Raw genomic sequence first — 23323 nt, 5'->3', positions numbered from 1 at the left:
CGCGACAAAGCTGACTTTCGGACTCTGCTACTGTCGCAAACAGGTCGACTCGGCAAAGCGCTGGTTCGAACCTACGAGATGATAGACGCGGCAGAGGTGGGGGCTTCAATTATTGCCTTTCGGACCTGCAATTTGGGCAAAGTCCGAAAAATCGGACGCCGAAGAGATTTAGCGTCCGAAATTTCCTACGTTCTTGATTATTGACGTCTATGGGGCTGGTGACGGTGCCGCGAAAGCGTCCGAATTTTCGAGCATGTCCGGAAAATCGTCCGAAAAATCTGCAGTTGACTGTATCTGCCGAGTTTCGTTGTCGTCGGCGTGGCCTTCGGCGCTGGCTGTGAGGGCACCGTTGGTGCCATTTAACTCAGATCTTTTGAGACAACAGAGCGTAAAATGAAGCAAGTCTCAAGATAAAAATGAACGCGCGTGCAAAACGCTCTACCGTAGACGCATTGGCGATAACAGCGCAGCGCGGGTATACAGGAACCGGAATGTAGGATGTTCGCGATGTCGATACGATTTCCCACAGTTGACCAGTGCCTCCAAGATCGGCATTTCCAATTGCAAATCTCTGAGGCCATACTTTGTATGGTACAGATGCCGGAGGAGATAGTGGCCGGCGATTCGGCGTGCCCGACAATCTCGGACAGGGTCCGGATTATCGAATGTAGATCTCGCAGCTGTCCGAAATATCGGTCGTCTTTACACATTACTTCTATGGGATCATCGGCGGTGCCGCGCGACTGTCCGAATTACCGAGCATGTCCGAATTATCGGTGTCCGATTTATCAGTCGGCGACTGTAACGAGCTTGAGTTATCTTGCAAGCGTTCGCGATCGTGCAGGAAGCGGATGTCTTCGAAAAGGCTCGTGTCTGGCAAGCCATCCCGATCGGCGAGAAAAAAGACGACGCTTGTTGGCTATTATCGGAGAGCTCACTCGCTCGGATCCCGAGCTTCAAAGATGCTATTTAGGACTCCGTGAAGAATAGAATAAATTTCCAGGCAAGAGCTAGCGTAACTCACAGCAAGTGAAAGCTTTTTTCTTTTTTCCCGATGAGGGCACTTGCTGAAACAAGTTTTAGGCAGTCGACCGATATTTTGGGGCTGTAGCTCGCAATTACCAGCCACACCAGGTGGATGTTTGCTACAAAGCCGAATTACAAAACTTTTCAGAGCCATGGCATAGCGGCAACCGAAATTCGCGACACCGGCACGGGTCCCACATGCTCGATTCGTCGCGCGATGTCGGAAAACAGTAACGTTTCCACCATAATTGGATGTGCCGTAATTCAGGCTGTTGTTGTGCTTTCATGCGATCTTAGCCCGCAACTATATTGTTTTCTTTTGCGATAGCAATTATATAGACACTCCGACGCGAATTTTTTGCCTTCGCCATGATCTTCCTTATCAAGTCCAAATCACGATTACATCACCCCGCGCGTCGTATATGCTCCATGTGCGACTGAAAGTGCGCGAGCGCTGCCCATGAACGGGGCTTAAGCAGAGATGAAATGAGCCGACCGTCTCATTCGCGCAATGGGCACATGGAGATAGGAGCCGGCGCGTTGGGAAGGTCGGGGGAGGGGGCTGCGTGTGTCCGACAGGAAGTGCGTACTTTGTACCAGCGGGTGTGGTCACGTGCGCCGCGGTATCTTTAGTGGGCATCAGCAGACGGCTCATACCTTTGTAGGTGTTGTGCTCTAATTGCAAAACTTCCGTTGAAGCAATAGGAGTGGCAGATCCCATCGGGGGGGGGGGGGGCGGCGATCGCCCCCGCCCCCGCCCCCTCCCTTCAGTGCCTGTCGTCCACTTCCTTTGTCAGGCTGCCTGTTGAGTTTGCCCCCCTTTGTCAGGTTGCTTTGCCTGCCACTGCCCAAAAGGGGTAAAGAGAATCTTGTCCCTGCTCTCTACCTCTCTCATCGCTCTACCCTTTCCTGCTTCCCTATGCACATTTACAACGAAGACTTCTTAGGCACCGCCATAATCTCCTCTGGGCTGTTGTAAATATACGTGACCCACCAAAATGCACTGCTGAGCCGTGGCTTCAGTCTTTGTACCCCCCCCCCCCCCGCCCATTATGTACCTGAATCCGCCCGAGCCATAGATACGGCACTTCTCTTAGTGCAGCGGCTGCGTTTCCTGAAGGAGCGAGCTGCTAGCATATATTCATATAAAATTCCTCTTTGTTGCTACTGGATTTACTATTTTGCTCTCGTGGTGAAACTGTGACTATTTTTTTTAACGTGGTATGATTTTCGATGTTGTGCGTTCGTGGAGAGCAAATGGTTCGGTTGGGCAACATGCTAGCAAAGGTGTTGCATTGCTCTGGGCAACGCGCGAGGATACGACAACAACCCGCAGCAGTAGAACAAGCGCAATTCCACAGTTGCATTAAACCTGCATTTGTTTCATCTTTACATGTGACACTCTGGCAAGGCATCTAACTGTGATTGCTGCATCTCAGGCTCAACAAAATTGATTTTTTTCACGCAAGAAGTAAAAGTTTTTTCATGTTGCCATATTAGTCAAGCATTCTTGTGGCATTTTCAGTTTAAGAATAATCCTTCAGTAACTATGCCTTGCATGCAAGGTCGAATTTCAGTTTAACGAAGTTTCGATATAACGAAGTGAGTTGCCGATTTTACCAACTTCGATATATTGAGGTTTATCTGTTCTGTGTGCTATTCAAATGGGATTAAGTCGTTTTCATTTTCTAACGTGCGTATTAGAGAGTGACATCACCGAGCGACATGGTCTCTACCAATCTTGACATAAAACAAAGTTCTGTTTCACTCAGGGAATTTTAGCAAAAACACTCAGGGAAAACCTGGAAAACTCGGGGAATTTAGAAATGTCAACTCGGCAGACACCCTGTTTTTGAACTTTGCGGAGTATCAACGTGAAATATTTTCGCTATAGCCAAAGTAAAAATATAGTGATTAGTTATGCCGAAAATTGCCCTCAACCTAAAGAGAAAAAAGTAAACCGGCACGAGACAGGCCAAGATAGATATTCAGGATAAAAATTAGAATTTTCCCTGACAAATCACACGATGCTTTAGAGCAAGAAAAAAATATGGACGTGGAATCGTGAACCACACTGGTTTACGAAACAGCAATTTGAAGGTAAATCACGAAGGCAAGCGCATTAAGTAAATTCTCGAAGACTACAAAAAATAATAAAGAAACGACAATGCGTCAGTATTACCAACTCCAGTGACAAGTAGAATTAGTAGACTCTAGAAACTAGAGCACCACTATGTTAGTTGGTGCAATCACTGTTGCTGAACGCTCACATATTTTCTCTGATAATGATATCTGCGTTTAACGGGCCAAAACCACGATATGATTATGAGGCACGCCACAGTGGAGGGCTCAGGAAATTTTCACCATCTGGTGTTCTTTAACGTGTACTGACATCGCACAGTACATGGGCCTCTACCACCACGCCTCCATCGAAATGCGACCGCCGCGGCCAGGGACGAACTCGCGACCTTCGGATCAGCAGCCGAGCACCATAACTGCTACACCACTGCGGCAGACCCTTATTTTCTCCAGTATTATAAAATATTCTCCAGTATTATAAAATAGGTTAGCGCCGTGGTGGTATAGCGGTTACGGTGCTCGGCTGCTGACCCGAAGGTCGCGGGTTCAATCCTGGCCGCGGCGGTCGCATTTCGATGGAGGCAAAATGGTAGAGGCCCGTGTACTTAGATTTAGGTGCACGTTAAAGAACACCAGATGGTCGAAATTTCCGGAGCCCTCCACTACGGCGTCTCTCATAATCATATCTTGGTTTTGGGACGTAAAACCCCAGATATTATTATTATTATAAAATAGGTTGCTCGTGGTGCTGTTGCACATGTCACCGGTCCCAGGAAAATTAATAGTCAAACAGTCCTTTCTTTCTTTTGTTCTGTCTTGTTTGCGCTGGCCTTTTTTACAATATCCATCAATTCCAACTCGCCCGCCTCTCTGCCTTACTGAAACAGTGCTACATTCCAAGAAAAAGAAAGTCAAAAGGGGGTCACGGCAACCGACATTCTTAGGTAATTCATTTGACCCCTTTTGGAAGGTAGAATCAGAAAATGAGATTAACTTTTCTGCAAGAGTCAGTTGTCACTCTTGCAGCGCGTTTCCATTGGCAAGCGTGTCGAAGACGCCGCCGTATGCATCATATACATTGCGTGGCTGGCGTTCGGCGCGGTTCGCCTACGCTGCCTGGCGGGGCGCTGGGTGGGGCTCACCGTCACGTCGGCGCCTCCTCCCCTCCTGTCTGCTGTCCCTGTCTCATGAAGTGCATTGCGTGTTTGGTAGTTTTGTCGGTTTTGTGGTTTTGCGTTCGAGAAAATGTGCGCATCTTCAGTTGCGCTCACGCGGAGGCTCCGTGGAAGTGACGCTTGGAGAGGGCCATATTCATGGAGCTGTGGACACGGGCAAGAATACACCTTTAGTTGGGTGTACGCAGATATTGAGTGTGCAGTGCACGATACGTTGCGTGTACTGCAAGCGAAGCGCGCCGCAATACATTTAGTTTACCATGCTGTGGTATGTTTCACTCAACGAGACAAGTCATATTTGAGATGCGATTGTTTTCGATTGCTTATCAGTGCCATCGACGTCGGGAGTATCCTAGGTCCCAGCAACAACGTGGCCTCTGTGATCTGCGCGCAAGACCTCGATAGCGACAGACTAGAGGTGTGCGCCGCCGCGCCGCGCCACTGCCGCCGTTTGTTTTTGGTCACGCCGCTCGCACCGCCGCCGAAGTCCCCAGAAAGATCACGCCGCCGCCGCGCAATAATTGCGGCGCGCCGCCGTTAGACTTTTCTTTTAATTCGAATGGGGAATCTGGAAATAAAATACAGCACTTCACCAGAGGAGCTCTTCTCTATGTGTCCATGTAATGAACTGTCCATTTCAGCGGCCGCTGAATAGCGGGAGCTCGGCGAGAAGCGCGCCCCCTGTTTCCGGTTCTTGTTCTGCAGCGCCATCATGACATCACGAAGATTTCAAACACTCTTGACACAAATGATAGGGACAGAATGCTCTTCAATGCAACGAACGCAGCCCTCAGTGATCTGATTTTCGGTGCACATGTCTTTTGATTGTGTTAGCCATCGATATAGGTTTAATGCAGCCGCTCGTCTAACACAGCTGTAAGGTTGGTAAGCATTCCCTGCATCGTTCTCAAACATCTGGGACGCATTCATATGCAAATTCAGACTTGAAAAGTTCCTGTTTCTATGAGCTGGCGGGTTCTGTGCGGCGACGTGGTCAAGAGCGAGGTGACATCACGGTTCACCGTTTTTTCGAATCACTGAATGCCCTCTGCTGAACGGTGGACATCTCCTTTGGATGAACGCATCGGGAATAGCTCTCCAGAAGTTGTAGTATCTTTTTCTGCTCCAGAAATATCACAAGTATTGCCTGACCTTAACGATGCCGCGTCCTCCAGCCTTAAAGGGCGACTACCCTACTCGATGGATAGCATATTCTTGGAGTCTTGGACCTAGTACACTGTGCGTAAATAAATAACATAGATAAGTAATACATATATATCTCGGTGCGTTAGTACACTTTTTCCTTTCATTCTTTTCATTCCTTTCATTCATTAAATCGATAAATAAATACAGAAGTAAAGAGAATGGCAAACTTAGAATATAGCACCTCTCCCGCCGTGATGCAACTTTACTGTGCTGCCTGTAGCTTTCACGACTCTTTTCGCATAGGAATGGCAGACACCTCCAGGTGGGACTCGTGCAATAGCGACGAAACGATAGAACATCTACTGTGTTTCTGCGGACGTTTTGTGAATGAACGAAACGTTCTCCGTAATGCGCTGAACAGGCTAGATGACACACCGTTTTCCGAAGAGAAGATCCTCAGATCGTGGTCCTACGCATCACAGGCCAGCAACGCGATGCTAGCATTGCTACTGTTTTTAAAATCGATCGGTTTAAGCTACCGCTTGTAGGCATTCAATGGACAGGCGCATATGTACCCTGACGGTGCCTTCTTCCCTCTTTTTTCTATCTTTTAATCCCTTCATCCCTTTCCCCCACTGTAGGGTAGCAAACCGGATGCACGCCTGGTTAACCTCCCTGCCTTTCATTCATTTCCTTCCTCCTTTTAGAATATAGCTGAGCTAGTTGGTAGGTATTCATATTAAAAAGACATGACGTGGAAACATGGACATAGAAAAGTCTAGAGTATTCAAGCCTGGATGGCAGCGCTCGACGAAGTCTAAGCACACCCTCGTTCCTGGCAGATAACGACAGAAGTTGCCATCAAACTTTTAATTAATTTAGTAAAGCAGTTACAATAATCGGATTACACTTTTTCTTCAGGTACATATTTTAGTTATATAGTTCAATTACATAGTTCTAGCCGTAAAAGGTAGTGGCGTGCGACCAGCCGCTGCACTCAGCTCCGCTCAACTCAAGATCTTGCCACACCCTGCATCGTGATGTAGCTGCCCAGTGTCCTGAGACGATGATCCGCGTTGGGCCAAATGACGGCGAAGGGCACAGTTTCGTTTTCAGAACTTAGGGCAGCGGATGAGCAGCACAGAGAGAGTGAACAGCTATCTCTCACGTAGATTGCTACTCGCACCTGATTGATAGGTATGGCCTCTTACGTCGAAATGCGCAGATAAATATTTGTGTCTACCTTCGGTTCCGCCGCTGTGTGATTTTTCAGTTGTTAGCGGCGTTTCTGGTGGACTACTCTCCTGTGTCGGTGTTTGCACGCCCTGTTTTTATAAAGGGCCCCTAACCGCCTCTGAAAATACAAAAAAAATAAAAAAAACAAGAATAACGAGTGTGTTATTCTGTCTTGGCATTTCTTGTCCTTTGGTGAAAAAATCCGTAAACAGGGGGTGGGTGTGCGAGCCAACGTTTCGACAAGTGGACTTGTCTTCTTCAAGGCTGGAACCAAAGGGGTGGGTGCGCGAGCCAACGTTTCGACAAGTGGACTTTTCTTCAAGGCTGGAACCTTGGTTCCAGCTTTGAAGAAGACAAGTCCACTTGTCGAAACGTTGGCTCGAGCACCCACCCCCTGTTTACGGATTTTTTCATCGCAGCTTCCATCTTCCACTTCATGCCGTTTTTTGGACTTGTCTTTTGGTGCACTTCGTGATGCCAGAACAGTGATTCACGTGACATCATCAGGGTACATACTCTAGACTGGTCCATATACAAGAAACAACAGTTGTGAATATTCTCCCATACTGCTTTGCTATGCAGCCGCCCACCCGCTCATGCTTCTCTCGCACGACTATCATGCGCGATTAACTGATTTCGCTCCATTTTGTGCGTTTGCGACCGTGCATGCAAAGATAACAGACTGTCGCCGACAAGCGCACAATCATGGTAGGTTCAACGCTTAGTGTTGACATTGTACTCGTGCTTTATGAAGAAATAAGTGGCGAGGAGATGTCCCCTGTAAGAAGGGTATTGAAGGCGAGAACGAAACCAATGGAAAAGGCGCCGGAATATATGATTCTTCCAACGGACGCACTCTTTACAGCGGAGACGACGCAGCTTTCCAGGAAAAAGGCGAGCCCGCTTCGACGGTTTTTTGTATATTTTTATTGCGTTAGCAATTGTATGGACACTCAGGACAGGTTTTCACTGTCGCCGTCATGTTCCGTATAAAGTCTAAATCGATAACATCGCTCCGCGCATTGTATGGTCTACCCGCGAGTAAAAGATCGCGAGCGTTGGCAAGGAACATGGCTAAAACAGAGATGAAACAAAGCTGGCCATCTCCGTCATACGGAATAACATCAACCCACGTGCGAGGCCTGCCGTTGATTGAACTTTGACTGTAAGGGCGCGGTCAAGAGTGCTGGCAGGCGCGCTATTTCGGCAGACATCCCCCAGCGAATGGCTCGTATACCTTCTACGCGCTGTGAGCGCTGTGATCTCACTGCTTCGCGCTCGAACCACTGATTCGACAAACTGACCGAAAACCGCTTCTCTCCCGGGAGCGGCCATATTGCCATACACCAGCGTTTTATAGAGTTAAGTGAGATCGGAGCAAAAGGAGTGAGCTGCTAGCCCTCGTTCATGTAACATTACGGCGTGTACTTATCGCATTCACTGCTTCGCCCTCCCCCCGCGCCGTGCCGCCGCCGGTCCGATGAACCCCGCGCCGTTGACGCGCCGCCGCCGGAGGTGGAAACACCGGCGCACTGCCGCCGGTGATTTTGGGTCTGGCGCACATGTCTACATCAGACTCTACCCAGGCGGCGCTGCGAGAAACACCGCCACCAGCGCCCTCATTGCAGCCCTGGGGCTGTATTCTCAAAAGGCGACAGTCGCAAAAGTATCGCCTTCGGTGCGCGCTGATTGGCTATTGACCAAAACAGGAAAAGTGAGGGCGCCATCTAGTATTTCCGTCGACGTGACGGTGCTCTATGGTGCTCCTGCAATGCCTGGAATAAACGAACACACCTTATTACCGTCGGTTGGTGGTGAAGACTAGCATTTCAGTGACGTAGGCGGTAGCTTCTAGTATTCAATTCTCAGCGGATGCACGCAGCATTGTTTGCGCTGAAGCTTTCAGCGAGCATTACCTTGGGGTGTTATCAGTACTCATTCTTTGCTAGCGCCTGTTTTTTTGTGGTTTGAACGTCCCAAGAACATGAACCGTGCGTTGCTCGCATGGCTTATCGCGAGCCGGCAACTGCTGAGATGTTGAGACGATATCGCTGCGGCGGCACACTACAGCTGAACTCTCCGAGTATGCCGTGTTAAACTCTCAACGAAAATACATTTCACGCAAAGTTGCATTCTTTAAATATTATACTGTGCATTAAACAATCGCACAAAAAAACGTTAAAAGCACTTTCAACACGTCCTATATTTCAAGTAGCCACAGCCAAGCCTGGCCACTGCGTAGAAGCCAGCATACGCTCGAAAACGCTGCATTCGCGTCGCTCTGTGCTCGTACGGTACGCTCACTCCTGTGTTGTGAGACATTCTTAACCAACGGCCAGTGCAACAATGATGTCACAGGCAAGTGTTTCTTCAGTTATTGAAAGCACCAGATTCTACGTCACCAATTGCGATACTATTGCCTTTTGTGATCGTTTGAGAATACAGGCCCTGGTGCTAACTTGGTAGTACAAAGAGAGCCGTCTGCAAGCGAATGTGCATAGACCACAATGTAGCCCCCCCCCTGTTTCGTTGCTGTCGAGGTGCGGTTTCCTGAAAATCAAGGACCTGGAAAGCCTCTTCATCCAATCCACGCTTCAGAAACAAAGGAAGCTGATCAAAACGAACTGCGAGTACAATGCAAAAGAAGTTTTAGTTATTCCGGCGCGCTGCAACTAGCGAGTACAAGCGAGCGTCACACGACATCAAGTTCGAGGCAAGCCCTCTGACATTCGTGCTCTAGCGCCTAAATGCGTTAAAATCGGGTATATATGTAATGCCAAAGCAATGAAGTACATACATGATCAATTTACTTAGCTATGTATCTTACGATCAGTGGTGCAAAACTCACTTTAGAGGACGAATGGCCCCGGCGATTTTCACCTTTTCAGTTGTATTCTCCCTTAATTCATCTCTCGCTTCCTGTGCATTGGGCTCTTTTATTATGTATCCTCAAGTGCTCTCTTGATGGTCGTCTTCTGTTTGTATATACTACAAGTAGAGATACGTGCGTGACCACTTTTGCAGCCATCAGCGTACACGTCAGACTGCGGCGTTGGCTGTGTGCATTTTTAATGCCGTTCCTGGGAGCATTGGTTGCGTGTGTTGACCTTTGCCGTGTAAGTTCAACTTTACTATGCGTGCACAGCTTTGAAGCTGGGTGGACTACTAAAGAAGGGCATCTGATGAGGCATAGCCACACTGGATGGAACAATACAGTACAATACAGCTTTATTTCCAGAAATACAAACATTCTGGGGGATACCATTGGCTAAAAGCTGTCCTATCCTGCGTTGCTGTGAATGAGGCTTATAGTATTCTGTAGCAACTGGTCGTATTCAACGTATTCTTGGGTTCCTGATCTATAAGCAACACTTTCAAGGAGTTACAGTTCGCACTACGCTCAAAGTGCATTTTTTTTACTGGGTCATTCGCCGAGAGGCCCGACAGAAAGAGATTAACGCGTTCCCGCACACAAGCTGTCGAAGACTGTTGCTTGAGGATTTTTGCGAGACGGCCAGGCTATATCTTCCCGCTCATTAGGACGCTGGAATGTGCCACTTGATTGTACCTTGTCTGGCGTGGAAACATGTCCTTTCAATGTGGAGTACACACGACTTGCATCGGGTTCGCTGTTGCTGTCTGCGTCGAAAGCCACTGCAGCCATCGTGTGTTCTCGTTTCTGGTTTGTTCAACGTCTGGCGAGAACGCAATGTAGTAAGCGTTGCGTTACATACGCAACATCTTGTTACAGGCGTATACACGCCCATCCCTGGAATAGATACGCTACGTACTGCGCATGCGCACTTCTCTCCCACAGCCGTGCTGCATACGTAGGCTCGTTACGTACGCCCAACTTTGTAAAAGTGTCTTGCGGAATGACTGGCAGCCTCCGTCCGCCTAGCTGTTGCGGATGCCCAACTAGAGCTGTCAATCAACGAGTTGAGACCGTTATGCGCATCTTTGTGCAGGCTCCCGTTATATGAGCGATGCAATAAATTATGAAGGGCGATTGTTTGCTGACTCCAGATTGTGTCTGCACTGCTGAAGGCACAATATGTTGCTTTGAGATGCAGTTTCGTGTAAGCCCTAATAACATTTGCAGCAATATTCAAGGTGCAGCGTGCGTCCACTCGCGGAAACGTGAGAAAAAAAAAGTTAATCCTTGTGTGCTAAATAAATATAATAGCACACTTCGGTGTGCTAAATAAATATAATAGATTTTCTTTGTTAAAGATGATAGTTTGAGGCGCAGATTCAGTACGGCCCTTCCAGCGCGTACGCGGCATTCGGTTAAATTGGACATGCCTCGTTGAGAAGGTGAACAGCTCTAGATATTACAATCGACGGCGCGCGTTGCGGGGGCCACAGCCGTGCACGGTTTTAACGTCGTTTCAGGTTGCTGTTTTCGGGGTTTGCCTGCATCTGCGGTGGTGTTTTGCATTACAGTTGAACAGAATGAGCATATGTGGCTCTGTGGGTGCTATGTACGGTGGTTCTATATTGTATGATATGTCTGATCTCATGGCAGATGGCGTCCGCGTGCGCTCGGTGTCGTTCGGGCGCTCGCACTCGCACGTGTTTATCTGAGTCTTTAAAGGGGCCCTGCAACACTTTTCGAGCATGCTCCAAAAGCGCTGCCGATCGGTAGTCGAGACTCCCGAGAACACGCGAGCCATATATTATAGCGATGCGCACGGCCTGGAATTTACAATAAATTCTCAGTCAGCTGAAAATTGCTCCCTCTTCTCTCGACAAATGATGTATGAGTCCGCAAAATATGACGTGATTGTCGGCAGTTCCACCATTGGCTAATGTTATAATCACGATAACACCCTCATTATTACTTTCGTTGTTAATTTTGAGTTCAATAAGTAGATAATATGTATGTTTATATTCTGTTGTCGCGTTGAAAACACCGAACAAACATTAATATTAGCACTTCCGGTCTCACCGACAGCTCGTCTGCTCGTAGTTGCGTGGTTCCGTTTTCTTCGCCATGCGCAGTGCCGAAAACGTGAATATTTCTGTGCTTTTGACCATCGCCGGTTGCTGTTGAGAGTGGCAGCCGTTTGAGTGTTGCCTCGTCAGCTGAGAACTGCATCGTCGGCACGTTCTCACGACCGACCGAGGCAGGGGCGCAGCGTGTCTCCGATAACAATGCTGGCGTCCGGTAATGGCGGCGCTTCGGGGTCGTCTGCCAGTGCCGTCTTACGAGGCGGTGTATCGGAGTATGGGCCGAAACCGATCTCAGCTGTCATTCGTTCCAAACGAGCGCGCAGGTTTGCTTCCATGGTTGGCAGAGCGATGAAAACACTACGGCGTTCAAGGTGCACACCCAACATTACCAAACCGACGCGCAGTTTTCAAGCACGCGCGATACACAGTGCGATCGGCTCCGCTCGACGAGAACGACGCAAGCCGACCGGAAGTGGCGGCACAGACCACGTGGTTGCGCCCAGACGTCAGAGAGAAAAAAATGAAAAAAACTCCGCCGGCGCTCTTGGGCGGAGCCTCGTTCCTCTGCGTTCCCTCCCTCGACTCGCTGCCTAGCTTTCCGCGCGCTCGCGGCGTTGAGTTGAGGGAGAAGGCTGCGGAACGTGATCTCTATAATTTGGTAACACCACTTAGACTTGACGGATTCGAAAAATTTTTGCGGCATATGACTCGTGAAGAGTCATATGTCAATAATGAGACTATTCCTATATAACTACGAAAGGTGCTGCAGGGCCCCTTTAAGGACAGATTACGTTTATAAAAGATGCGATAAATAACTCCTCACGGCGTGCCCATGACTGCCGATGGGTGCGCTTGGGCCCCGGATATGCCGATGGGTGCGCTTGGGCCCCGGATATGCCGCTCAAAGCCGGGCTTACTCCGGGAGCAATTTGTGATTTTTCGGCAGTACTTTCATTCCCGCATAGCGTGCGACTATTACAAAACAAGGTTCTCGCCTTCTTTTTTGTTAAAATTTGTTTTCTTTGAGAAATTGTTAAAAGCAAAACACCCATGCCATAAGTGTATATAGTTACGGTGCGTTGCATAAAGAGCGGTTTTAAATCCAAATCACTCACTTTTATATTCACACTCATCGGGGCTCACGCACGTTATTCTCATTTCCACTCGCAGTCGTCGATACATTCATACTCACATTCAGCGGCAATCACTGAAGTTCATACTCATGCACACTCACTCATCAGCACTCACTGATATTCATACTCACGTCTACTCACATTCGTGAGTACTCGCCTCTACTCACACCCTTCGTCACTCACTCATACTCGTACAACATTCAAATGGGTGAGTGAGTGAGTGTACTCATGAGTGAGTATGCCGAGCTATGCTTGGTATGTACGAAAATTGGTACAGCATGACATAAGTGAATAATTAACTTAAATGACAAGTCATGAATTGTATATTCCAGAATATACGTTTCACTACCATGATATATATCTGATTGTACATGAATTTGCATGCATGCATGACAACATGCGATAGTGAGAAAATTTTTGAGGGCTCGTTTCTTCACAACCTTAATGAAAGCCAGCAGCCAAGGAAGGTACAAGGGACGTTTATTGCACTGTTTTAAATGTATTGTAGTAATTGTCATATATAGATGTGAAGAAAGTAAAGTGGACGAAAAAACAACTTGCTGCCGGCCGGGACCGAACCTTGTGGGGTCTGGAAAGATTGCAGGTTTGGGTCTAGCGCTGCGTAAAAATGCCAAGAAATAAGATGACAGGAAAGAGGCGCACTCGCAACTAAGGTTTATTTTGCGTCGATTGCAAATATAAAGCCATGGAAAACACCACGTGTTACCGATAACACTGCCACATAGTAAAACCAGGTAAAACCGCCTACCGCACTAATCGTCGAGATAGTCTATTTCACATGAAAATAGGTCAAGAGATGGCTTGCTGATGCATCTGTTCTAAAAAGACAGGGCGTGCAAACACGGACACAAGAAAGAAGTCAGGACACCACAAACGCCGACTAACAACTGAAGAGACTCACAACAGCGGAAAAGAAAGAAGGCACCAAAACTTATCTGTGCATGCCCACGCAAGAGGCGAACCTATTAATCCGGCACGCATGGGGTTCTACGTGGAAGATAACTGTTAAGGCATTTGATTTCATCTTTATGCAAATTAATCAACGGTTGGCTCACGCATGCGCCACCACTATTGTCGATATGCCATGCCTCAATCATCAGGCATCAGAATCTTCATTCCTACGTCGATACAAAACTACGCATTCATTGAATTTTGGCGTGCATTTAGAGTCTCGACAATGTAACGATAGATTAGAAGGTGAGCCTCCGGTTAGTGATCTGTTATGTTCTACTAATCTCTGGTTAATGCAGCTGAAAGGAACCTTATACACCACACTTGTACGGCAATCAGTGAATTTGTTTGTTTTACGAAACAAATATCAGTTCGCGTCTTGTCTATTACTCGCTCATTCTTCCTCTGCACAGCGGCACATATTTTACCTGCTTAGTGGCAGCCGTGAAAACATTAACGCCGTATCTACTTCCTACTTTCTTTAGCCTGTGAGATACGCAATGAATGTACGGTATAGCTACGACACGTTTCTTCCTAGCTCAGCTCTTTGTTATTCTAAGCTCTCCAACTTGTTTATGACATATGCTTCAAATAACTCGCGCTCTTGTTTGCTTCTGTATCTTTTTAGTACTCGCGTCTTCTCCAGCTCAGGTGCGCAGTGGGCTGTCGCGCACTGCTTGATGCAATAAAGTGCCAAGTTACTTCCTGTGCCACTTTTTAACGTGCCCTTATGTTCCCTCAGATGATCGTTGAGGCACCGCCCCGTTTAAGGGAACATAAGGGCACGTTAAAGAGTGGCACGGGAAGTAACTTGGCACTTAATTGCATCAAGCAGTGCGCGACAGCCCACTGCGCACCTGAGCTGGAGAAGACGCGAGTACTAAAAAGATATAGAAGAAAACAAGAGCGTGAGTTATTTGAAGCGTATGTCATAAACAAGTTGGCGAACAGATGCATCAGCAAGCCATCTCTTGACCTATTTTCATGTGAAATAAGACTATCTTGACGATTAGTGCGGTAAGTGGTTTTATCTGCTTTTACTATGTGGCAGTGTTATCGGTAACACGTGGTGTTTTTCATTGTTTTATATTTGCAATCGACGCAAAATAAAGCTTAATTGTGAGTGCGCCTCTTTCCTGTCATCTTATTTCTTGGAATTTTTATGCGGCGTTACACCCAAACCTGCAATCAAATAGGCACTAGCATGCATTGACACCCTTGTTCTGAAAAGATTGCCACTCTCGGAACCCACTGAGACAGTTCATGCCGTCGTGCAACAAACACGTGTACATTTATTAACCACTGCCTTTACATCACGGTGAGCTCGCCAGCCGAATCTAATACATAACTAGTAACACGCTAAGTAACCTTATACAATGCCAATACAATACACAGAAAACATAACATATAAAATGCGAGCATGTGGCGTCGCAGACGTCCAACTCGCCACAAGGGCCCGTGTGCCCGACCTGTGCAATCGTATGCACGGACCCCGCCGAGAGCCGTCCATACGCACACACCGCCAAATCCCAAAGAGACTCGCTGCTCTTTTCTGTACGCCAGCCTAACCTCTCTTTCGCCGGCGGTGCTGCCGGTGCCATTGCACTAAGCCTCTATCACGCGAGGACAGCGCCATCTCTCGCTCGGCGGCAGTTAAAGGGACGCTGAAGGCAAATATTAAGTCGACGTTGATTGTTTAAATAGCGCTCCAGAAACCTCATAGTGCTACTTTTATGCCAAGGAAGTGCTTATTTTGAAATAACGTCACGTTTTAGTGGTCCGCATTGCGTTAGCGCACTTCAAATCACCCGCCTGAAATCAGTCTTTCACACGTCACTGCTACCGTGCCCAACGTTGCCCGCCTTTGCTGTGCGGCGGCGTGCATTGGCGGCGTGCACCATTCAGGCATCCAGCAACGTCACGTGCATGTGGCATTTTGTCGAACTTTCTGTCAGACCGACTTTCACGAGCGCGCAAAACACGCGGCAGTACGCGATACTGAAACTATCACTGAGACGCGACCGCGTGAGCGAAGCAGGGCGCCGGGCGAAGCGCAGTTCAGCGAAAACGGAACCTTTCAACCACTCTCGCTGTTCCCCATGGCAACGCCAAAGAGGTCCTTTTTTTCCATGAATCAAACAGAAATGAGCAAACAGCATATCATTACGTTTCATGATGCATGGAAGGTTCTTTTTTTATTGCTGCTAGTTTGATTACTAGTGATTAATTGTAGGCAGACTTTCATACGTCAGCGGGATCATTTTGAAAATGTGCCGCTCGTGGCGCTCATCGTGTGGTACATTTAGCTTAATTTCTCGGTAAGTAGGGCACTGCTGTTGATATTGCCGTTTTAGATGTCATACATTGAGCTTTCACTCTGACATAAATTGTTATTTGCCTTTAGTGTCCCTTTAATGCTAACTGCGGCTAATCTGCGAGATGCGTGTGCGCCATGAAGTGCAAATGACTTTACAGGGGGTGATAGCACCCCCACAACCTCCTACCTTTGGATTATATGCCCTGTTGCAACTTCCGAAGAAGAAGAAGTTGCCATATTCACGCGCGGCTCCAAGCCTCGAGACATTCTGCTTTGCCCGTTTGACCAGCAGGTCAAGCATGAGTTTTCTACCGCATTAAAGCCTTTAAGTTCTTTACCGAAGGCGTTTGTCTCTTCAAAGTGGTGCCGAAAACCGGGAAGCCATCCAACGACGGCATCCACAGTAACCGAGGGCAGACAAGCGTCTATCTCGACCGGCCAATCGTCCAGACTGCCACGACTCAACCGACCACCATCATGGACTCGCTTAAAGGCAAGCGCAAAGCTCATCGCACCCTTTTAACGAAGCTAGTAAATGAAATCGAGGCGGCTGTTTCAAATGACGGAGCAAGCTTGCATGATCTTCAGGTACTCGCAGACCGGTTGGAAGGTATCACCGGCGAGCTGAAATCTGTTGATCGGGAGATAGAGCCGTATTTAACGGGCACTGACAGTGAACAAGAATTCCTTCGTGCTGCTGAGTACATAGACAAGGCTATTACTTACTCGTCCAAACTGAAGTACCGGATTCTGCAGTTGCAGCCATCTGCAGAACCTGCACCGCCAAACCTAAACTCTACCGCGGCGGATGCACCGACTTCTAGTCACAGCATAAGGCTTCCTCGCCTGGAACTTTTGAAGTTTAACGGAACACCTCGCAACTGGCCTCTATTTTGGGAGCAGTTTCAAACCGTAGTCCACGAGAACCCGGCTTTGACGGATGTAGACAAGTTTACCTATTTGCGATCATCGCTGACAGGCCCCGCCGCTGCTGCTATTGCCGGACTGCCTGCAAGTTCGAGGTGCTATCAAGATGCACGGGCCATCCTCATTGCTCGATTCGCTAAGGAAGACATCATTGTCAAAGACCACGTCGAGCAGCTCATCGACTCACAACCCGTTCGGTCAACAGCAGATGTACGCGGATTGCGTCACTTGTATGACGACATCGAGGCTAATATTCGTGGTCTCCGGGCATTGAAGATTACAGAGGAGTCGTTCTCAACCGTTCTACAACCGATCATCCTCCGAAGTCTACCACGAGAGCTGGTCCTCGAGTACTACCGGCGTGGCGAACAAACCAAAGAACACCCGTCGTCCAGTGGAAACGACGCAGTAGGTGAGCAGACGTCTTCCGCATCGCAGAGCAGCCTACGATCTGAAGGTATGAAGCGTGGAAACTTGGGCAAGTTGGTAGGTCATAACTGAATAAACGAACAGCGCAACTGACAAGGACAAAGGAAGGTAACAACACACAGCGCTGACTTTCAACAATGATTTAATAGCGGAAAGTCATTGTTGAAAGTCAGCGCTGTGTGTTGTTACCTTCCTTTGTCCTTGTCAGTTGCGCTGTTCGTTTATTCAGCCTACGATCTCTGCTTGACTTCATCAACAGAGAAGTGGAAGCACGAGAATGCTGCGAGTCCTGGAGCGTTGAAACGGACCGAAACAAGCGAGCTAAACAAACTGAAGCAAGCAGGTCATACCAGAAGCCATTCAAATCGAGCATGTCGAAACAAATAGCACAGACTTCAGAGTACCACACACGAACTGTCTGTTTCTTCTGTAACAGCAACGAACATGCTACCGAACATTGCAAAGCCGCGCTTACCATCACAGACAAGAAGACCAAGCTTCAGCAAAATGGGCGCTGCTTCAGATGTACAATGAAATCTCATCTGGCGAAGGATTGCCACAGAAAGGTCAGCTGCCTTAAATGCCATCGACGACACGCGACAACCATGTGCGAGCCAAGCATCGGGAGTTCCAATTCTGAGAGTGCGGCCACGCCCCTTCAGATGCCAGCGGTCACGGGACAACGACTGATTTACCTTCAAACAGCGATCGTACATGTGTCCTCCGGTCGGACAAGTGCTGTCGCGCGAATTCTTTTTGACGGTGGAAGTCAGAGAACGTTCGTGACAAGCCGACTTGCGAAACGACTCAAGTGCAAAACGACAGGCCACGAAAATTTGTCAGTGGGATCCTTCGGCGGCCATAACAACAAGCGAAGCTTCCGAAAGGTTACGCTGCACCTCCAGGGAACAAATGAAGTCTCAAGATACAGCATAGATGCACTTGTCATTGAGAAGATTTGCAATCAACCGGTTCCAGTGCTTCAAGGCGGCGAACTGAAAGAAATGTCAAACCACGGCCTTATAATTGCTGGTTTCGACTTGCCAGCCAGTTACGTTAACGAGACGTCAATAGAGCTTCTAATCGGAGCCGACCACTACTGGGAACTTGTGACAGGCCAAACACGGTCCTTAAATCAAGGTTTAAGGGCAGTGGAAACAGTTTTTGGCTGGACAGTTCACGGATCAGCGACAACCAACTTGACAGAGCTGTGCACAGAAGCCATGGTTCTGAACGTACAAGCTGGCCCTATACACGACGCAATTGAAAGATTTTGGCATGTTGACTCCGTGCAAATGTAATCACCACAGAATGAGGACGATCCTGTTCTGACATATTTTAAGGAGACCGTCAACCAAGTGAATGGTCGCTATGAAGTAAGACTTCCGTGGAAGACTGATATTCTACGCGATGACAACAAGGCCGCAGCACAAAGGCGGCTAAGTCAGATGACAAGGAGGCTTCTTCGAAACTCTGAGTTATTGGCAACGTACCACGCGGCCATCTCCAAGTACGCCAATGATAATATGGCCGAAGTGGTCGACGACACGGCAATCGCAAAAGGCCCAATATATTATATGCCTCACCACGCCGTGATCAAAGAAGACAGGTCAACGAAGACACGTGTCGTCTTCGATGCTTCTTCACATGCAAAGGAGCATATTTCCCTCAACGACAGTCTCCACAGTGGGCCCAACCTGAACGCCGATCTAGTTAGCCTACTGTTAAGCTTTCGTCGCCACCGCATCGCTCTCGTAGCCGACATTGAAAAGGCATTTCTGCAAATTTTGATCAAAGAAGACGACAGAGATGCCTTGCGATACCTTTGGTATGAGAAACTTGTCGTACCTAACGAGTCGCTCCCAAGGGTGATCACTTTCCGGATGACACGGGTACCTTTCGGCACGACTTCAAGTCCATTTCTTCTTGCGGCAACTATTCGGCATCATTTAGACAAGATGTCCACTGAGTACCCTGCTACCGTCGCAAAGCTGCAAGATTGCATCTATGTTGATGATATAATCACTGGAGCCGACAACATCGATGAAGCTATCAAGCTCTGCGCAGAAACAACGAAAATATTTGCTGCCGCTGCAATGAAACTTCATAAATGGGCATCAAACGAACTAGCTGTTCTCAAGCACGTGCACTTGAAGCAAGGTTGTGAAGAGCTTCCCGTCAGCGAACCACTACGTGTTTTCAAGGTTCTTGGGTTGGTTTGGCATCCTGACACCGACAACCTATCGTTTTCCCCTGGATCTGTCCTCGACTTTGTGAAATCCAGAATTGACACCAAGCGCTTTATACTGCAAGCAACCGCAAGACTGTACGACCCACTAGGATATCTAACCCCGTTCACTATCAGAGCCAAGATATGCTTTCAGCGCATCTGGAAGCTCAACGTCGAGTGGGACGCTGCTCTTCCGCCTTCACTCCTGAATGAATGGAAAGGGTGGTGTGATGAGCTCCCTATTCTCTACGGAATCGAGCTGCCTCGCTTCTACCTGCACGATTTGGCACCACAGGTTAAGAACAGCACGCTTCATGTGTTTGCTGATGCAAGCCCATCCGCTTACGGCGCAGTCGCCTACCTGTGCACCTTCGATTATCAAGAAGGGTCTTATTCCACAATCATCCTTTGTAAGGCTCGCATAACCCCAATCAAAGAATTAACCCTGGCCAGCTTAGAGCTTCTTGCTTGCTTAATCGCATCAAGACTGTACGAGCACGTCAATCGGTCCATCCCTAACTCCTTCAACAGCGTGTACCTGTGGACAGACTCTATGATAGCGCTTCACTGGATAAGAGGTGACAGCCATCGTTGGAAACAATTCGTACGACATCGAGTGGATGAGATTCAAGCTGCTACAAACATAAAGTGGTGGTACCATTGCCCAGGGAAGGAAAACCCTGCAGATATGATCACCAGAGGATCAAATGCTGAGCAGCTCGCATCGTCAGAATTGTGGTGGCATGGACCTTCGTGGTTACTTAAAGGCACCGAATACTGGCCACAGCAAGTTCGAATAATTTCGGACCTATCGACCAAAGAGGACAGACAACCATGCCACATAGAAGTGCACGAAGCACTGACTACACTGGCTACAACATCACAGTTAGCGCAACCGATTATTCCTGTCGCTAATTACAGTTCCATCACTCGTTTACACCGGACAACTGCCTGGGTCTTGCGATTCGTCAACAAACTGAAGCATGACAACAGTGCAACAGGATTTCTCACATCCCACGAAATAGCGAACGCTGAGATGTACTGGACGCGCCAAGTCCAAGCAGAAGCCTTTTCGGAAGAGATAAGGGCAATTCAAAGAGGTGAGCAGCCCTCCTTGACGTCACCTCTGCGCAATACCGGGACTTTCCTAGACGACACCGGAATTTTACGCGTGACAGGCCGTCTTCACTACAGTCAAAAACCTTATTCCGAGCGACACCCGGTCATCCTTCCGAAAAAACATCGTTACTCGAAACTCATAGTTTCTCAGCACCATCGCAAACTCCTGCACGCTGGTGTACGAGACACGCTCGTCCACTTACGAGAACAGTTTTGGATTCTGCAAGCACGACAGCTTGTCAAGAATGTCATCAATGAATGCGTAGTGTGTCGTCGTCAACAGGCAAAACCATTTCAGGAACAAACCCCTCCTTTACCTCCCGACAGAGTAAATGCAGCCGAACCATTTCAAGTTGTGGGGATTGACTTCGCAGGACCGTTATTAGTCAAGGCCACACGATCGTTCAAGAAAGTGTACATAGCACTCTTCACCTGCGCGGTCGTCAGAGCTATTCATCTCGAACTGGTTGAAGACATGTCTGCTTCCAGCTTTCTGCACGCCTTTCGCCGCTTCGTGTCCCGAAGAGGATTTCCTGCGACCGTATACTCCGACAACGCTCTCACGTTCAAGCGAAGCAAGAAAGAACTGCTCAACCTCTGGAAAAGCATACGGTCGGAAGAAGTCTCGAATACCTTTGCAAACAGCAAGATTGAATGGAAGTTTATCGTCGAGCGAGCACCTTGGTGGGGAGGATTCTATGAACGTCTAGTCAGATCCGTCAAGCTAGCCTTGAAGAAAACCGTCGGACAGCATAGCCTCACGAAAGAAGAACTTGTCACGACTCTAACGGAAGTTGAGGCCGTGCTGAACTCTAGGCCAATCACGTACGTTTACAGTGACGTTCGAGATCCGGAACCCCTCACACCGGCGCACTTCATCACAGGAAAACGCCTGGTTTCGATTCCAAGCCCGAAGTCGTCCGAGCTGCGCCCAGTGTCAACAAATCAACTGAACCAATTATGGAAGCACAGACAGAGCAATCTAGAAGATTTTTGGCAACGATGGGCAAAAGAATACCTTCAAGAATTACGATCATCCCGTCAGCACAAGCCAACTGCGGAAGTAAACATTGGAGACGTCGTACTTCTTGAAGACAGCCTACAACCGCGCCAACTGTGGAAGCTAGCCAGAGTGACCGAAGTCCACGCTGGTCGCGATGAAAAAATAAGATCATGTACTATCAGACTTGCAGACGGAACGCATCTGCAACGACCTACAAAGTTGCTCTACCCTTTGGAAGTTCACCGGCTTTCATGAACTTTGCTTTGCGCGGGGCAGGTTGTTGCAACTTCCGAAGAAGAAGAAGTTGCCATATTCACGCGCGGCTCCAAGCCTCGAGACATTCTGCTTTGCCCGTTTGACCAGCAGGTCAAGCATGAGTTTTCTACCGCATTAAAGCCTTTAAGTTCTTTACCGAAGGCGTTTGTCTCTTCATGCCGGATGCTCTTACCAATTGATCTATGGCAGCGGTCGTCCCCTTGTCTGCTTATATACACTCTAAGAAAAAATAGAGTATTTGGGGAGTATTTCTGCTGCACAACAATAATCGTCATCCACCTCGTGTACCTTCCTCGCGTTATCACCGCGGTCCCGGCACTTGCCGGTCAAGTATGGCGCGCGCATTATCAGCGTGATATAGCATTCTTGATAGAAAAGTGACGAGAGCCGGGTTTTCAAGAAAGGAAACGCGAGCAAGCCAGATGACGATTATTGTTGTGTAGAAGAAATACTCCCCAAGTACTCGCTTTTATCTTAGAGTGTAGGCTCCGTGCAGACGTAACTCATCTGCCCGAGTGAAGGCGTCCCTAGCGGCAAGAAGCGCAGATTTTGCGAGATGCTCTTACGTGCTCGAAATGGGGTGAAATCAAGGAACGATGCCTTTTACGGTGACTATACTTTTTGTGCTTTTCGCGCTTGGCCAGTGACCAGAGCGCCGGTCTGTCGCGTTATCAGCGCGATCAATCAGTCGCAGGTGGTGGACGATAAGAATAATATAGCATAAAACATCGCTTCGCGATTGCACTCCCCGCTCGCTCCACGCTCCTGCTGTGACGGCGCGAGGTATTTTGGCGTGCAGTTCACTTTGTGTCGCTTGCACTGTTCGTAGGAATGCCGAACTCCAGGAGTTCACTGCCGCGTTAGCCCGAGGCGGCCCGCGTTACCCATGCGCAGTTTCGCTCAACGGGCTCGTCACCTCCGTTGTCTTGTCCCAGCTCATGCATATTATGTTGCTGCAGTTGCCTGAGAAGCACATGCGCTAACGCTACGTCTCTGACAGCTGCTAACAGTTTGACGTCTTTTGGAAGCAAACGGGAAAGAAAACGCCTCAAGCAAAGCACCAAAGCTTGGCGCAGTGGCTTGCCACCGCCTGCGTCTGCTCCCTTATCCCGCCAAATCTGCTGCCGTGGCCGCTTTGGCGCTGGAGACAGCGCACGACTGTGGCGGCTCCTAACGTATGTACGGTGCCCATAAGATGTTTGTGTGCATGCAAACCTGGGAGTGTCAATCAGTGCCGCTCGTAGCATGACGGTGAGAGTCTTTTTGCCAGATGGCGTCGCGTAGCACGTGAACGTTTTA

General features: G+C 48.4%; 1 protein-coding gene and 1 long non-coding RNA gene across 2 annotated transcripts in view; one reads left to right on the top strand and one right to left on the bottom strand.

The window, feature by feature from the left end:
- The window catches only part of LOC125756912 (uncharacterized), a 318174-nt gene that overhangs the window by 61651 nt on the left and 233200 nt on the right, over window positions 1-23323 (bottom strand). The window lies entirely within an intron of this gene.
- Window positions 1-23323, top strand: part of LOC119379419 (rab GDP dissociation inhibitor beta) — a 255048-nt gene that overhangs the window by 46955 nt on the left and 184770 nt on the right. The window lies entirely within an intron of this gene.

The sequence above is a fragment of the Rhipicephalus sanguineus genome, chromosome 1 (genome assembly GCF_013339695.2).
Source record: "Rhipicephalus sanguineus isolate Rsan-2018 chromosome 1, BIME_Rsan_1.4, whole genome shotgun sequence".
NCBI classification, from domain to species: Eukaryota; Metazoa; Arthropoda; class Arachnida; order Ixodida; family Ixodidae; genus Rhipicephalus; species Rhipicephalus sanguineus.
Note: the sequence above shows the minus strand (reverse complement) of the source record. Positions and strands in the feature narration are given on the sequence as shown.